The following is an 18,819-nucleotide window of genomic DNA, read 5'->3' as shown; positions in this document are numbered from 1 at the left end:
AAATCAAATACCAGTATTACCAGAGATGCTACAAAGATGAAAACTTGACTAAACCACTGAATAGTCAGATTCTAACTAACTGTCTAATTCAGGTAAAATAATACATGCACCAACTACTTCATTAAAATGAAAATAATTATTTATTGTAATCAAACTGTCTTTAACACATGGCAATAAAGAAATATGAATCGCTAACTTACAAATTCGGAAGTTAAAATCTACACTCAAATAACTCCACAGAGGCCAGTATCCTGTCACCAAGTCACCCTTTATTTACACATGGAGAGCCCTTGACACTGATCCAGAGTCCTCAGAGCCAGTTCTCAGAGTGAACAGAACCTCTGACACGCCTGTTTATATCTATCAGCCAGGGCTTCCTGATTGGACCAGGTTAGCAGCCCGAGTCAGAAAACTCCTATTCCTTGAGGTCCATCTGGCTGAGTTCATTATAATATTACATAAACCTTTATAAAATTTTTGCATACACACAAACAGATACAGAAAGAGACAAGACAAGGATATAAAGGATGGGAAAAGGGGCAAAAGATAAAGAAAGATAAACTGCCTGATTGCACCAATCTGTATGATAGGAGTAGATAAGTTACTTTCTTTTGGTTCCTTCTGTTTCCTTTCAGAATTTTGCTAATGAAATGAGGTTGTTTGCACACTAATGCTGAATTTTATTCACTGGTTAAGAATGTGCCCTTTCAGTGTCTCTAAACGTGGTATCCACCTTTTTCTTCAATAGGCAATTGAACAGGAGTTACTTACAGGGCAATGGTGAATGCGAACAGCTACCTGTAACTCTTTATCTGGTACATCAATGACATCCTCAGTGCTGCTTCCCTCTCTCATCCAGAATTGAAAATGTTTATCAATTTTACATTGAATTTCCACCTTACCTTTACCTTCACCATATCCATCTCTGACATCTCCCTCCCCTTCTTCAACATCTCTGTTTCCATAGGCTGGCCACCAATATCTACTACAAATCCACCACTCCCACAGTTATCTTGACCATACATCCTCACACCCTGCTTCCTGTATTTTCCATTCCATTCTCCCACTTTCCCGAATCTGAAAGACAATGCTAGCTTCTTCAAAGGGGCCTCTTCAACAGCGGATCTACCTTCTTCAACACTGTGTTTGACAGGTCCCTAAATTGTATCTGATCCATCTCCCACACTTCGACTCTCACCCTTTCTCTTACCTCCCACAGCAATAATAGGAGCTCCCTAGTCCTCATTTACCATCCCACCACATCCACATCCAAAAGATCATTAGCCACCCTTTCCACCAACTCCATCAGAGGCCACCGCCAGACATATACTCCCTTCTCCTCTCTTGTCAATCTTCTGCAGAAGCCATTTCCTCTGGACACCTTGGTCCATTTCTCCACTCCCTACACCACTCCCTTTTCCAACGGGACATATTTGAACAGATTATTTGAAAATATTTGTTCATCCCCCTGAGGCAGAAGGTCCAGGTTCACGTCACACCTGCTTTGTCAAAATATGTTGGTTAAAAATATATGTATAACATGAAAGGGATCCTTGGGGCATTGTAGTCATCTCCCTACTTCTAGATCTGAAATCTCAAGTCTCACCTGCCACAGAAGTTGATTTAAACAAGCTGATTTTATAAAAATGAATGAGTTGTGTATCTTCATAGTCAATCAACATTACATACAAGGGAAAGGTTTTCTTTCATCAATGGCTTAGATCTATAACTTTCTAACATGAGTGAAAACCCTACAGTGCTTTTATACATTATACCACATTCTTCACAGAATTATATTCTTTACAAAAACCAGTCCAACTGATTCCCACTGGGCTCATTTCTTCCCTCTTCTCTGATCTATAATAACCAGTGTCTGTTGGAAGTCATTTACCTCAGTCTCCCAAGAATTCTTGAACCAATTCCTAGCAACAAGACCCAATTTGGCAACTCCCTCTTCCAGCCACACCAGACAAATCTTCCAGTCTTCTTAAATCTCTACAGGTCTTGCTTCTTTGATCAAGAGCAGAATGGTAGCACAGTGGTTAGCACAGTTGCCTCACAGCAACAAGGTCCTGGATTTGACTCCAGCCTTAGATGACTCTCTGTGTGGAGTTTGCAAGTTCTCCCTGTGTCTGTGTAGGTTTATGCCTTGTGCTTTGGTTTCCTCCCCCAATCCAAAAATGTGCAGATTGGCCATGCTAAATTGCCCTGTAGTGTCTATAGTTGTGCAGGCTAAATGGATTAACCATTGTAAAAGCAGGGTGACAGAGACAGGGTGGCTGTGGTGGCATGCTCTTCAGAGGGTCCATGCAGTCTTGATTGGCTGAATGGTATCTTTCTGCACTGTAGGGATTCTGTTTCAATGAAAGAGCTCCCACAACTATTTGGTAGATAACAGACTTTTTTCCTCCTCTAATTGGGGTGGAGGGGGGAGGAGGGAGGGGCAGGTGGGATGGTGGAATAGTGGTGGGGAAAGAGGTGAGTGGATATCCTACAGAGAAAGAGATATGAAAGATGTAGGCAAACATGGCAATAAATGATAATAGGCCAGGACAGAAGAGAAGCTTAATAAGTGATAATGAGACTTCAGAGTAAGAGAAAATTGATAGGCTGTGTTGAAATAAGATGAGAATGAGCCTCAACGCAACTCATTTCATTTTCCATCTGGGGACCCTGCAGCCTCTAGGACTCAATATCATGTTCAATAACTTTAGAGCCTGATTCCATCCTCCCACATTTTCTATCCAACCGACATCTGGTCCTGTCATGACAGAATTGTCTTTAGCACAGACTCTTCATTCTCTCCTACACCCAGCTCTCATTATTACTTATTCAGCTTCTCTTGTCTTGACCTATTGTCAATAATCACTTTGCTTACCTACCCCTCTTAAATCTTTCTGTCTCTCTGGGCTCCATCGCCACCTATTCCACTCACCTATCCCCCACACCCTGCCCTAAACCAACCTCATCTTCAGCATAAACACTATGTTTTCCGAGTTGCTTTCAGTTCTGATGAGGAGTCTCCAGACTTGAAAAGTTAACTCTGCTTTCTCCCTACAGATGCTGCCACACTGCTGAGTTTCACCATTTTCTGCCTTAGTTTTTCTTTCTGTTTCTCAAAGATCTCTAAATAAGTAAGTTTGAGATGCTGTAAGTCTATCTGCAGCTGCTCCTGGGTTCCAGCTGGATTCAAGTAAGGATTGCAGAACACATAATGACCAAGCAATATTGACTTATCATCGTGCACAATTTGAAGGAGATCATATGCTCCTTTCTATTATTTCATGAATTAAACAGACAGTATAACCAAGGCCATCTCACATTCTTAAAACCAACTGGGCATGTACACTAAGTTGCCATCTAAGCTGATGTGATTGTTTGGCATGCTACCTTGAATTAAATAATCATTCATCTGTACCTGAAGCAATAGACTCAATCCTTTCATGATATCACAGAGGACTATCAGCTGGTACATTTCCCATTCACCAAACTTAGACTAATCAGTTCAATTCAGTGAATTTGTTAGTCACTCATAAAAGCTCAAGTGTTTAGCTCTAAGATGAAGTCTGCATATGCAAACACCCAAAATGCAAGTAAGGTAATGTTGGAGGACTTCAAACAAAAATGTTGGAGGACTTCTGCTTTGCAAAGTGTCTGATATCCATCTGAAACATTTGTGGTGAATCCTTGGATTTGTCTGGGACTGTTGTCTTATCCTTCATAAAGGGGAAGAATATTTGTTGATGGTTGCACAATGCTGACCTGTCCATAGAAAGGCTACAACTGTAGCAGCTGAACTTCCACTATCTCTTTCAGTGTTCTGCAACATGAAATATCCTCTACCCTGTATTTCCCTCTGTCATGTTGGAGCTGGTCTCTTCCATGTTCCATTGAGATCATCATCTGTGACCACTGGGAAGCTGGTAACCAGATTGTTTGTTATCTCTGGTTTGTCTATAGGCAAGACTCACAACTCATTAGAGTCTTATCAAGCTCAAAGGAATTTGGTTGTGGTTGTGGAGGTCAATCATCTCAATCCAAGGATATATCTACATTAGTTATCTCAGGTAATGGCTGAGGCTCATCATCTTTAGCTGTTTCATGATCTTACCTTCATCAGAAGATCCAAAGTGAATATTTGCTGATGGTTGCACAATGCTCAGTTCATGAGACTTCTCAGATACTGAAGCAGTCTGTGTTTATATGCAGTAAGACCTGGACAACATTTTCAAGCTTTGAATAATAAGAAATAAGTAACATTCACATTACACAAATGCCAAGTAATGACCATCTCCAGCAAAAGAGAATGTAATCATCTCTTCTTCACATTCATTACTTTATCAAGATCCCCACAATCAACATCCTGTGGGTTATCATTGACCAGAACTGAACTGGATGTCCCATATAAATAGTGCAACTACAAGATCAGGGCAGAGATTTGGAATTCAGAGGTGAATAAATCCCCGAAGCATCTATACTAAGTCCACCAGGTAGAAGGCACAAATCAGGAGGGTGATTGAAGAATTTCCACTTGCTTGGATGAGTGTAACAATATGAGAGAAGCTTGACATCATCCATGTCAAAGCAATTCATTTGATTGGCATTCCACCAACCATCTTCAAACTTCAATCCCTCCACCACTATTACACAGTGGCAGTACCATTCGCAAGTTACACAGAATTAACTATCAAGGGTTATTCATCAGCAACTACCAACCCAATAATCTATGCCAGGTCCCCTCCAAGCTACTCATCACCCTGATTTGAAACTATATCACCATTTCTTCACTGTCACTGTATTAACATCACTTCTTGGAAACACATTTCCTAATAGCATGTGGATGCACTTAAATCACATGGAGTGCAGCAATTTAAGATGACAGCTCACTACCACCCTCACAAGACAATTAAGGATGGGGCACAAATATTGGCCTAACCAGTGACACCCATATCTTGTTAAAGAATAACTGAATATACGCTGATCTAAACTCTATACTAGACTTCGTAATGAAGTTGTTGTGGTTCTGTTTGCTGAGCTGGGAATTTGTGTTGCAGATGTTTCGTCTCCTGTCTAGGTGACATCCTCAATGCTTGGGAGCCTCCTGTGAAGCGCTTCTGTATTGTTTCCTCCGGCATTTATAGTGATTTGTATCTGCCGCTTCCGGTTGTCAGTTCCAGCTGTCCGCTGCAGTGGCTGTTATATTGAGTCCAGGTCAATGTGCTTATTGATGTGCAACACAAATTTCCAGCTTGGTGAACAGAACCACAACAATGAGCACCCAAGCTACAAATCTTCTCCCAAACTTTGAATGCATATGAAATGCTATCTGAGCTGATGACTGACCATGGCCTTATCCTCAGAGCTTTTGGAATACAGAAGGTCAGTAACTTTCTGAGTGCATTGCTCCACATTCTTCTGGACTGTGGACCGAACCTGACCAGGCTGGCAGCATTTGGAATTAGGTAGGTAAAAGCAATGACGGCAGATGCTGGAAACCAGATTCTGGATCAGTGGTGCTGGAAGAACACAGCAGTTCAGGCAGCATCCAACGAGCAGTGAAATTGACGTATCGGGCAAAAGCCCTTGATGAAGGGCTTTTACCCGAAACGTCGATTTCACTGCTCGTTGGATGCTGCCTGAACTGCTGTGCTCTTCCATCACCACTGATCCAGCATTTGGAATTGTGCAATCTGAGTTTTAAATCTTGGTGCCTGCAGCATGAATGCCGTAAGACCCTGGCATCTGAAAACACTTCCACTGCTGCTGACTGCAATATTATGTGAGAGTGGCAATGTGGAGGTGTGATGCATAATTGACAGTCGCATAGTTCTGAGTTGCATAACAAAAGTTACCACGATTCTCAGAGGGAAACCCACCAAGAAACTTGCTGAAATTGACACTTTGCCAAAATATAGGAAATTTCATCCTCAAGAATGGAATCTTGATGCATGGTTAAGTTGTAATCTTTGATTTTTTAAATAATACATTTATTAGACTTGCGTTGCTTTCTCCATGCCAGTAAATACACATCTAATTTTACATAAACAACATTAAAAGCATATCATCACATATATATTCATTGCAAATTTTCTTTTTGTTTTTCTTCTATAGTTAATATCATCAAATTCTCTAAATAAGGCAGCACTATGGCTCACAGCACCAGGAACCTTGGTTTGATTTGAGCCTTGGGCGACTGTCTGTGTGGAATTTGCACATTCTCCCCGTGTCTGCGTGGGTTTCCTCTGGGTTCTCAGGTTTCCTCCCACAGTCACAAAGATGTGTGGGTCAGGTGAATTGGCCATGCTAAATTGCCCGTAGTGTTAGGTAAGGGGTAAATGTGGAGGTATGGGTGGGTTGCGCTTCGGCGGGTCGGTGTGGACTTGTTGGGCCGAAGGGCCTGTTTCCACACTGTAAGTAATCTAATCTAATTGTATAGTGTGAGCAACATTTCTGACATGAAATGCTGAAATCTTCACAGAGTACTTCAATCGATGTCTGATATAGATTCATTGCTTAGGTATTTATAACTCCACCTTGGGAGTTTCACCATGAAAAATACATATCCATGTCCATTCCAAGTATACTGAGCTAATCCATGTGTCAAATTGCAACATAGTATCAGGCCAAATGGAGAATTACAATGAACTGACTAAAACTAAAGCGCAAAATGAATTTTCTTGGTCATCACAAATCAGACCGAAGTTAAGATTGTACATGACAAATTATGGACAACCACGAACAAAACTCTGAAAACATGTAGGACATGTGATTTGAGAGGAACTAACAAGAAAAGCTTTAACAACCTGCAGAAGGTCCACCTGGAGTGGTGGGCCAGAGAGTGGTGGGCCTGTGGAATTCATTGTCGCAGAGTGCAGTGGAAGCCGGGATGCTAAATGTCTTCAAGGCAGAGATTGGTAGATTCTTGATGTCTCGAGGAATTAAGGGCTATGGGGAGAATGCGGGTAAGTGGAGTTGAAATGCCCATCAGCCATGATTGAATGGCAGAGTGGACTCGATGGGCCGAATGACCTTACTTCCACTCCTATATATTATGGTCTTATGGTCTTATGGAGGGTGAAGAGGGTCTCTTGCTCAGTGAGCTTCAATTATTGGCTTCAAGAGAAAAGGGGACATAATTGACAATGACATTTAGCAAAGTTAGCAGCCTCAAGCAAAAATTCCTCATATAAAGGTACAATGATAAAAATCATTAAGAAAGGATTCAGGAAACCAGACTTTCAACACATGTCAAGTGTAATGAAGAATTCAAAATGGTGTGATATATTGTAAAAACTGTGAGTTGCATAACAACTACCATTTCCAAATTTCAAATGTATTTTTAGTTCTTATAAACAAATCTCTGGCACTGTTTTGGTTTCAACTAATCAACTGATTTACAATGACTGAATTTCACACAAAGTTTGTATCATTATAAACTTGGAAGCTTTAATCTAGAGTATAACTGCCAGATAAAAGTAAGATTTGTTTCTAGCTGTATGGCTGCAGAGAAATTACAAAGAAAACAGGGCAAAACACAAAAATAAAACAGTTGTGAATTTCAGAAATATGAATAATTAAAGAAAAGGAAAACAGTGGAAATGCAAAGCGGCCTACGCCCTCCTGGACTGAAAAGATAAATTAATATATATGGCAGAACTTTTCATATAATGTACGTGGCAATTTTGAAGACATGAATAGTAACAAAATTTCCCCTTCTGCAAAGCTATCTTTTTTGCCAAAGATTAGCTTTGGTAATTGTGGAATCAAGTATTTTCATGAAAATTTAGGGAGACGTATGGATTAGTTCAGAATTTTTTATTTCTTGTTGCGAGTCTGTTGCAGTGCATTGCTGGAGGTGGGGGTGCACAATACACATTGCATTAACTCCTCGTAAATAAGCCTTACTAGCTATATTTTCCCCATTAGACTGCCTGAAATTGGACATCTTACTGAGGAAAAATCAAGCAAGGAGCCAATTGTTTCAGACAAAACTTTGGCTTTGAGTTCTCTTTGGCGGTTCACTTTCTTTTGTTCCCTGCACATGAAATGAAATAGTCTCTTATTTACGAGGAGTTTTAATACTCAGAATATTGTTGACTCAAAGTGCCGTCAGTTGAGAAATAACAAACAATTGTTAATAACATAAAATAAATATATTGTCATATTAAGGAGAAGAGAAATTGAATAATTCCCATCATTTGTCTATCTTCAATGACCACAATAGGTTTTTTTTGTTTGAAAAGAATGTACTTGTCAATTCAATGCATCCACTAGAGCATTAGTACATGATTACACATTAATGTACACAGTGAGATTATAAAAAATACAATAGACCAGTTTTTCTTGTGTTTAACAAAATAAGGTTAGCTTTATTGTACTTAAACTGATCCAGGTAAACTAATAAAAAAAAGCACCCTTTTTCACACAAAAGTACTTTTGGAGATTGTACATATGTAAGTACAGATTACAGAGTAGGTAAAGATAAATTGGTCAAATCAGAGTTATTTAACTTTTAAATGGGATGTGGGTGTCACTGGCAAGGCCAGTATTTGTTATCCAACCCTAATTGCCAATAAACTGATTGGTTCTCTAGTCTATTTCAGAGGGCAGTTAAGAATCAATTGTATTTCTATGGGCCTGCGGTCTATACAGGCTGAGAAGAACAACAGATTTCCTTCCCTAAAGAATATTAGTGAATCAGATAGCTTTTCCAACAATTGGCAATGGTTATATGGTCACCATTATACAAGCTTTTATAATTCCAATTTTATTGTATTCAAATTTCACAATCTGCCAAGGTGTGATTTCTCCTGCAGTCTTCTGTTTTTTTTTACTGTGTGTGCGTCTCTGTAACTTTTTCCCAGTTCTAACCCACTTAGTTAGCTGAGAACCAATTAACTTCACCTGTAAAGAATTCCACAGCTCTTGGCTATCTGGACATTGCAGCTACCCACAGCCACATAAACAGAATTCACAATAGAGATCAAATTTCCTGCTGTTAACTAATACAGCCATCCTGGTAAATCCCTGTCTTTAAAAGCTCTTTCTCATTGCAATCAACAGATTTTAAAGACACAGAAATCTTAAAAAAGTACACGCCTCTGTCCTTAATGAAGTACCATTTTCAAAAATGCATTTCATTATAAACATGTAACACATGGCTGAACAAGACTTATGAGGTAAAAACAAGGACTGCAGATGCTGGAAACCAGATTCTAGATTAGAGTGGTGCTGGAAAAGCACAGCAGTTCAGGCACCATCCGAGGAACAGTAAAATCAATGTTTCGGGCAAAAGCCCTTCATCAGGAATGCAGGCAAAGAGCCTGAAGGGTGGAGAGATAAGTGAGAGGAGGGTAGTTTACCTGGATCAGTTTAAGTACAATAGGTGAGTGGGGGAGGGGATGAAGGTGATAGGTCGGTGGGGGGAGGGAGGGTGGAGTGGATAGGTGGAGAAGAAGATAGGCAGGTAGGACAAGTCGTAGGGACAGTGCTGAGCTGGAAGTTTGGAACTGGGATGAGGTGGGGGAAGGGGAAGTGAGGAAACTTTTGAAGTCCACTTTAATGCCCTGGGGTTGAAGTGTTCCGAGGAGGAAGATGAGGCGTTTTTCCTCCAGGCATCTGGTGGTGAGGGAGCAGCGGTGAAAGAGGCCCAGGACTTCCATGTCCTCGGCTGAGTGGGAGAGGGAGTTGAAATGTTGGGCCACAGGACGGTGTGGTTGATTGGAGCGGGTGTCCCAGAGATGTTCCCTAAAGCGCTCTGCTAGGAGGCGTCCAGTCTGCCCAGTGTAGAGGAGACCGCATTAGGAGCAACGGATATAATAAATGATATTGGTGGATGTGGAAGGCTCCTTTAGGGCCTTAGATGGAGATGAGGGAGGAGGTGTGGGTACAGGTTTTGCAATTCCTGCAGTGGCAGGGGAAGGTGCCAGGATGGGACGGTGGGTTGAGATTGAATTTTGTCTTCACTGCCTGAATAGTAATCAATTCAATGAAGGAGAAAGATAAAGATGTTGGGGCAAGCATAGAGATAAGTAAGCAGAGAAGCAATTATATGAAGAGAGGAACCAAATTTTAACTAAATTTGAATCCAAAAGTATCCATGTTGTGAAATTGCCCTGACATAACTATTTTTAAAAATCATGGAGAAGCAGTTTATTTGATTAGTATAAAGCAAGATCTGAATTATCCCAGAAATTTCTAAATTTGAAGCAATCCCTCTTTTGTGAATTTGCATTATATCAGCCTTATTTGATCAATTATTCATTTTACTTGCACTATATAAATGCAAAAGTACTTTTATCAGAATTAATTAATAATGCAACTCTTTAATTCATGTAAAGGTACGCAAATAACACTACAGTAATAACAGTAAAATGTGCCCTAAAAACTGCTGTCCTGGCACAAAATGTGCTTGCAAGCCATCTTTTATGGCCTCTGGTTATCCCAAAGCCCCAATATAGGTAATAAAGGATTTTGAAACTGTAGTCATTGTGACAATGTAGGGAACATGGTCGCCAAATTCTGCTAGCAAGTTCCAAAAAAACAGCAATTTGATTATTAAATGAAGAATACATATTAGGTGGAACAACTATTACTTATGATGTATTAATATTTATGACACTAAAAATATATCATCATGTAAATTCCATTCAGTTTTTTTTTAGATTACTTTACAGTGTGGAAACAGGCCCTTCGGCCCAACAAGTCCACACCGACCCACCAAAGCACAACCCACCCAGATCCATTCCCCTACATTTACCCCTGCACCTAACACTGCAGACAATTTAGCATGGCCAATTCACCTAACCTGCACGTTTTTGAACTGTGGGAGGAAACCAGAGCACCCGAAGGAAACCCACGCAGATACGGGGAGAATGCGCAAACTCCACACAGTCAATCACCTGAGGTGGGAATTGAACCCAGGTCTCTGGTGCTGTGAGGCAGCAGTGCTTGTCATTGTGCCACCCCAAACTATCATAACAAAACTCATCTTTTCCTGTAATTAATGAATGGATCAATATTCTTTCATTATGATATGGGTTTGATGCCATGATTTTAATATGCTGCATTTTACTTCAAATCAGAAGTTTCAGAATAATTCAAAAACGAAAGTCACGTCAAATGTTTAGGTACAATTTTGCAAATATTAAATTTACAAAATTCAGAAAGAACTGAGATTCCTTTGAGCATTATATGTTTTGATACAAAGCAATATCAGCAAATGTAATCATCATCTTCTTTGTGAAATACTGCTTGATATTTTTAAATTCTCTGGGCTGAAGTTTCCCAATTGCACCTAAAGTATGGTGACAAGTGAGTTTCCCCATAGCTGAGAACAAAGTTTTTTTCTCGTATGTTTGCTTTTTGCCTCATTAATTATGCAAATGAGTTACTGGACACATTTCTTGGGGAATCATGAAGCAAGCGAGGCAAATGTGTTTGCCATTTCTGGCACTTACAATCTTATGTGCGATTGGCACAATATTTAAGGCCCAACTGTACACCAGTCTTCTTTAATTAGAGAAAGAATGCAGTTATTGGTCACTCAACATCAGAAGAAGTAAAAATTTAACACACGTGGACACAGATTAAAAATGAACGGTGGATCCAAGAATGACGAAAGTTAAAAAATGATAAACAAATTTGATATGTGAATCAGTCTCTTGGTTCTGTGAATAATAGACGCTGACATGTTATGGCCTTTACATTGGGCAATACTAATAGTACTGATATTGATGGATGAACAGTTGGCTTTGAGATGTGAGCAAAAATTCTTTTGCCCTGTTTCCTTTTGATGATGTCTAGCCTGCAGCACTCATAGGGGGGGAGAGAGATAGAGAGAGAGAAAGAAAGCATCTTTCATTTTATCCACAGAACAGGTGTCTTCAAATGTTGTCCTCAAGCTCTAACCTTCACAAGACACTAGTTCACATGAGCACATTAGTACATTAACAGACAAGGTCAGGGTTTCAGGTGGGTTTTAAACTTCTTTATTGCATATTCCAGAAAGGATAAACATGGACTTATCTTTAAACACATGTCCACAGTCTGAAGTTTGCCTTGCACTTCTACCTTTTGAAATCCTTCTGTTTGAAGCTTCCATGGGACCCATAAAGTATAGCATTCAAGGATCTTCCTGAAGGCTAAGGTCTTCCAAACAGTCACTGGGTTACATTGTTCAGAATCCATAGTCACAGTCATTCTTGGGTGTATGGCCACTTTTTAAAAATCATGTACTGTAATTAGAAGTTCTATATATTTGTTGGTGATGTAGTGTTAAGATTTGCCATCATAACATGCGGCAAAACAGGACTACCTCTCATACAGTGATGACTGACTCTAAACATGTGTCAGAGGAAAAGCTCCCTGCTTCCAGGACAGAGATCTGGAGTTGCTTTGGATGGATGGTGGAGGAAAGGTCAGTCCTTTCTTCTCTGCCGACTGCCAAAGGAGGCCATGTCATCAGACAGACAGTTAGGACAGGAATTGCAACAAGAGCCAGTGCTGCTTCCTGACTCAGTAGGGATACCCAGCAATGCTTCAAGAACATTAATAATCTACTGAGCTCCACAAAAGTAATGCCACCATCTTCTCTCTGCCATCTCACACTTTCAAGCACCACCTCATTCTAATTCTGCCACTGTATATGAATTTCATTAAGGCTTATATCACTGTTGCATGCACCATGTCCAGTCAATGACTCACACTTATCTCATCCTTCCAAACTACTAGCCCTTCATGTCATCTATACTTCCTATTTACTCACTGAGTACACTTCGCCACCTTTCTGGCTGTTGCATGACCACTAACTGCACTTGCATCAGCTTCTATCATATTTATTCTTTGCCCGTGTCTCATTACAGGAAGAACTGGCCATCAATGTATTAAAGACTCAACAGTACTCTGCCTGACATGCCTGAAATGCTGACACTGCTTTCGTTTGACCTGCAAGACTGTGGCCAACTCCCTGCAGTATAATTCAATATTGCTCCTGACATATTGTGACAGCATCACTTGACTGACTATGGTTGCACCTTACTCCACTAAGGACTCATCATCTTTTATTTTAACAAATGGCCATTTGTTTGAGACATATGCAGTGTTTGCTGCATGCAACTGCAGACCTGAAGATCTGAAGTTTCTATGGCACAGTGCCACATGACATACCCACTGCCTAGTTGACTGATAAGATTGACTTAGGTCTGGTGTCAAGCTGCTGGTCTTTTCCTGTGCATTAATGACAAGCTAAACTGCAAAGGCAGACATACCGTAACTCAGATCTGAACCTTGTACTTTTTGAACAAAGTGTGAATTCCGCTAGTGATTCTGGCCACAATGTCAAATGCTTTTTTTCATTGTATCTTACCAAACTCTCTGAATTAATTGACATTCGTGCCTTTATAGCAAATATCACATCTGACTTCTGTCACACGCTGTTCCTGGAGCAACTCACCAGTCACCTGGATTCCAAAATTCAACTGCATCTCCTGCACCAACACCAAATGTTGTGTATCTGGCCAAGCATTGTCACTTCAGGGGCTGCCCTGCATGGTTCATGACATTTACCCCCGACAAAGCTGACACTGTTGATGCAGAGGCAAGACATTCTCTTTCCCCAGGACCTGCAATGGAGGCCACAGTGCCAGACCATGCCACCCTGGTCTGAGGTTGCCATGAAGGTTAGAGTAGTCTCAGCCACCTGGAGGAATGCTCAGTACTGTAGGGAGAATGTGAATGTCTTCAATCTGCCAGGGTACGTGCCACCATCTTCTCTCTGATTCCTTACACTCTATCTCTGCCACTGTTTCCCACTTCCCACCAAGGCTCAAGCTCTACCACTATTGCTAATGCATACAACATCATCCTCATTTGCACTCACCCACCCCAGCCTGTGACACCATTCACTCTACATGACTCACTTTCTCAACGAAGCCTCCTCACTTATATCAATGCCAAGAGCCATGTCACCAACTTTCAGCTTCCGTACGAGCAGTCTTTCTTTCATTTTAGGAGCAAAACAGTTCATAACAGGGCAGAAAGAGTCAAGATGGGTGATTTGCTACCCACCATTTTGATCTTCACCCCTTATCAGCAATGGATCTGAGCATGGACTGCACTAGTATCAGAGGATGCCTTTTGTTTATTGCACCAAGATTCCCTGAGCAAAGGCTAGCCCATTTGATTAGACTGAGCCCTGCTGACAAATTTAGCCAACTCCCTGGCTTCACGTCTATGCTAAATGGCAAGGTAAGATTGTAGTAACATGAACCTAGTGCCTCTAGCTAAAGAGACAAGGAAAGAAAATGCAAGACAGGGATTCTGCAAGCATCCAGGTAGAGTCAGAATTAGTGAGTGAAATGACATCACATGAAGAGCCCAGAGATGCAATGTGGTCCAGTCATTGAGCTGGGTGTGTGTCATAAAGTGTTTTTGCTGCAGCATTACAATGATAGTTGCAAGGACAGCATCATTGAAGTCCAGGAGCATCCTGTAAATGGATCAGACATGTGACATGAGGATCCATAGGCTGTCACAAGTTGGATGCCAATGTCCATGGGTATGGATCGTATGTGGCCTGTGCCCATGGAGTGTGTCTGGGATATTACTATCCAGTGTCTGACATGTCAGACATTTGAAGCAAATAGCAAGTTGAACCTGTCAAAAACCTGCTCCTGTTTCCTCGTCGAATTTTCTCGACAGCTGGTTTGCATGGGAAATTTGGTGAGATCATAACCCATTGTAAGTTGGGCTGTTGGCAAGGTATTTACAAAGCAATAATGAGCATCAATTGGGAACTCACTGCTGCTGAGCAGGAATCTCGCCATGCTGCTTAAAAAAAGTTAGATGATCTCAGCATCGTGATATGCCTTGCCAAACATTCTACCATTTATCTCACCATAATCCACATCACACAGAGCCTAGCAAGATCTCACCCTCAGTGTTAAAGGTAATATGTGCTTAGGAAGCAAACAAAGAGGTTTCAGGCGCCTGTCATGATAATGATGCATGAGCTGCATGACTGTTCCTGTGTACAAAGTGAAAGAAGCATGCAAGTTATAGATGTCTATCAGGTAAAAAGTATGCTGAGGGTCTAAAATCATGACTTAATTAGCCCAAGATATGGTAAGGCTCGTGGCTTACTAATGCTGCAATAGATGAAGGATCAATGAGGATGACCATACAGCATGCAGGGATGTTGCATAGAAGAAGTGGGAGCATGATGGCCAGGACATATATTCTGTGAGTTGCAGCTGCTGGGTACTTGTTCTCTTTTACCTGTTGGGTATTTGCACCATGTAGTTTCTCAGTGAAGGAGAAAAGAATTGTAACCTCAATACACATGAGGAAAACTGGAACATTAATAAAATGCAAGTATATGAAGGTAAGGCAGTGGCCAGTGAAGGGTGAGATTCTGAAGTTACAATCTAAAGCTTGAGGACCAAATCTGGAAACTTTTTCTCAATCCATTTTGTTATCATATATACCATTACTCATGCCACACGAGGAAGGGAACATTCTACCCCATGTTTTGGTATACTGTAGTCTGAGCAGTAGATTGGTGATTGCTTATGGTTATCTGTTTTCTTCCTATTTGAAAACACAGCATGATACATCATCTCCATTCGAGCTTCTGATCATGTTACCTAGTAGCAGTTTTGATTTATATGAATTATTCCAACGGCAGAAATGTTTTGAACTAATGGTCATCATGACTGGGCAGCACGGTGAGACAGTTATGGGCGGCACAGTGGCACAGTGATTAGCATTGCTGCCTCACAGCGCCAGGGACCTGGGTTCAATTCCCACCTCAGTTGACTCTCTGTGTGGAGTCCAAAAATGTGCAGGTTAGGTGACTTGGCCATGCTAAATTGCCCATTGTGTTAGGTGAAAGGGTAAATGTAGGGGAATGGGTCTGGTGGGTTACGCTTTAGCGGGTCGGTGTGGACTTGTTGGGCCGAAGGGCCTGTTTCCACACTGTAAGTAATCTAATCTAATGACTCACATATTGACACAAAAAAAACTGACAAGTGAAGGCCATTTTCTTTCCCTCTGTTGAAGCCAGATCTGCCACAAGAATTTAAAATATGTTCATAGGAATCTATATTTCATAAGGACTTGCAATAATCCAATATTTATGTCCATGTGGTGCCTATAATTATGAGTGATCATGCAGAATTAATAACCATCAATATACTGAAATGCTCACCAAAATCTCTCATATTGTATACTCTAATACTGCTTTGGAAGATATTTTGCTGCTTCTTATTTTACTGCTAATCTCCCACATCATTGTCTTATGGACCCAATCAACCTCTGCAGATGAGTCCTTTTATAGTCCATTAATAAGGACTGTAGTGAAGGTGACACGGTCACCTTACTTATGTTGCTAGCATCAATATTAATAGGGTGTTTTATTGTATTCCTGTGCACACTAGAATTTCATTACCACCATTCCAATTATACATGGCTAACACAGAGATAATTTCCATTAAGGGATGAGGGTATGACTAGCTAATCTTGAATTAATAAAAAGTTCAGGATCTAATTGTGCCAAAATGTTGTTTTTTGTCTTGTAACCAACATTTTCTTTCCCACATAGTAATCAATTTTTTTTTCAAGCCATAGATTAATCCTTTTAGTTAACAAGCAGATATATCAGGATTGGTCTTGACTTTACATGGTAGTGTTAAATAAGTGATACCAAATCTGCAGCCAGTTTATAACTCTTCTTACTTTTATTTCCACTCAGCAGTAGCTCGTAGCAGGCACTTGAGAAGAAATTGGAAACTTGGCATTGGCTTAACCTTTACTACCGGCAAAGTTAAAAAAACTTAAATGTCAGCTATTGCACATAACTAAACAATTGCCAGTGTTAAAATCTATTTCAATGACTACACTCTTGCTGCTGTGACATTGAAATTATTTTTTCTGATAAACTATGCATTTTCCAAGATCTCTCTTTGTCTCTCTAATCACCCTTTTTTAAAAATGTGGTTCATCAATTACTTGTATTCATCACAGTAAGACACTTCATCTTTCTCCACAGGGGATTTGTTTAGGCTATTTTCCTGTTTGGCTTACTTTTAATTTTCTTTCCCTCTAATCTTCCTGAAATAACTCCACAGAGGTTGGGATCCAATCACCAAGTTACCCTTTATTTGCACGCACATAGTATTTGATGCTGGTCCGGCTTCCTCAGAGCCACGTCTCAAGAATGAACAGAATGTCTGACATTCCTGTTTACTTTTTCTTTCTTCTTTTGTGTGTGGGCAGGTGTGGGACACAGTGAAAGACACAAGTTGTACAAATCTTGATTCGATTTCCACCACCAGGAAGAAAAGAAACACCCAAGTGGCCAGTGACAAGCAGTGCCCTTCACATCAAAGGGCAATGCTGTGTGATCAAACAGTGAAGGGGAGGGCAGGGATTAAATCAAAATAGAGTTGGAACATGCTTGTTTATTTTCCCCGAACTACTGCCTTATAGCGGCAATGCTTATTGTCCCGTGTCACCCATGTGACACCCCTTTTTTTCAGATCAGTGGTAAATAGAATGTCACCCTGAAAAGTGTGAGGTGACGCACTTTGAAGAAATAACTCCACAGAGGCTAATATCCTGGCACCAAATCACCCCTCATTTATACGCTGAGAGTGCTTGACACTGATGTAACTTCCTCAGAGCCAGTTCTCAGAGTGAACAGAATGTCTGACACTCCTGTTCTTTTCTTTTTCTGTGCTTATTTTTCCCCTGCACCCATGTGACATTCCTGTTTTTTTTCCCATTTTTTGTTAAAAGTGGAGAGTCCTTGACATTGAATCAACTCTCTCAGAGCCAGCTCTCAAAGTGAATAGGATGTCTAACACTCCTACTTTTTTTTGTCAGCATGCCTGACACTTCTGTTCTTTTTTTTAACCCCCACACTACCGCCTAACTGTGGTAGTGCTTATTTTTTAGGGAGAAAGTGAGGTCTGCAGATGCTGGAGATCAGAGCTGAAAATGTGTTGCTGGAAAAGCGCAGCAGGTCAGGCAGCATCCAAGGAACAGGAGATTCGACGTTTCGGGCATAAGCCCTTCTTCAGGAATGAGAAAAGTGTGTCCAGCAGGCTAAGATAAAAGGTAGGGAGGAGGGACTTGGGGGAGGGGCGATGGAGATGCGATAGGTGGAAGGAGGTCAAGGTGAGGGTGATAGGCTGGAGTGGGGTGGGAGCGGAGAGTCAGGAAGAAGATTGCAGGTTAGGAAGGCGGTGCTGAGTTCAAGGGATTTGACTGAGACAAGGTGGGGGGAGGGGAAATGAGGAAACTGGAGAAATCTGAGTTCAGTTTCCTCATTTCCTCCAGTTTTCTCATTTCCCCACCGCCCACCTTGTCTCAGTCAAATCCCTCGAACTCAGCACCGCCTTCCTAACCTGCAATCTTCTTCCTGACCTCGCCACCCCCACCCCACTCCAGCCTATCACCCTCACCTTGACCTCCTTCCACCTATCGCATCTCCATCGCCCCTCCCCCAATCCCTCCTCCCCACCTTTTATCTTAGCCTGCTGGACACACTTTCCTCATTCCTGAAGAAGGGCTTATGCCCGAAACGTCGAATCTCCTGTTCCTTGGATGCTGCCTAACCTGCTGCGCTTTTCCAGCAACACATTTTCAGCTAGTGCTTATTTTTTCCCCAGCACCCATGTTGTGTGTGTATGCAGGTGTGAGACACAGTGAAAGACACAAGGTGCACGAATCTTTATTCAGTTTCCACCACCAGGAAGAAAACACACAAGCGATCAGTGACAAGGAGTGCCCTTCACATCAAAAGGCAATGCTGTGTGA

This window comes from Hemiscyllium ocellatum, chromosome 2, assembly GCF_020745735.1.
Source record: "Hemiscyllium ocellatum isolate sHemOce1 chromosome 2, sHemOce1.pat.X.cur, whole genome shotgun sequence".
Classification (NCBI taxonomy): Eukaryota; Metazoa; Chordata; class Chondrichthyes; order Orectolobiformes; family Hemiscylliidae; genus Hemiscyllium; species Hemiscyllium ocellatum.
This window is presented reverse-complemented; position numbering follows the sequence as displayed.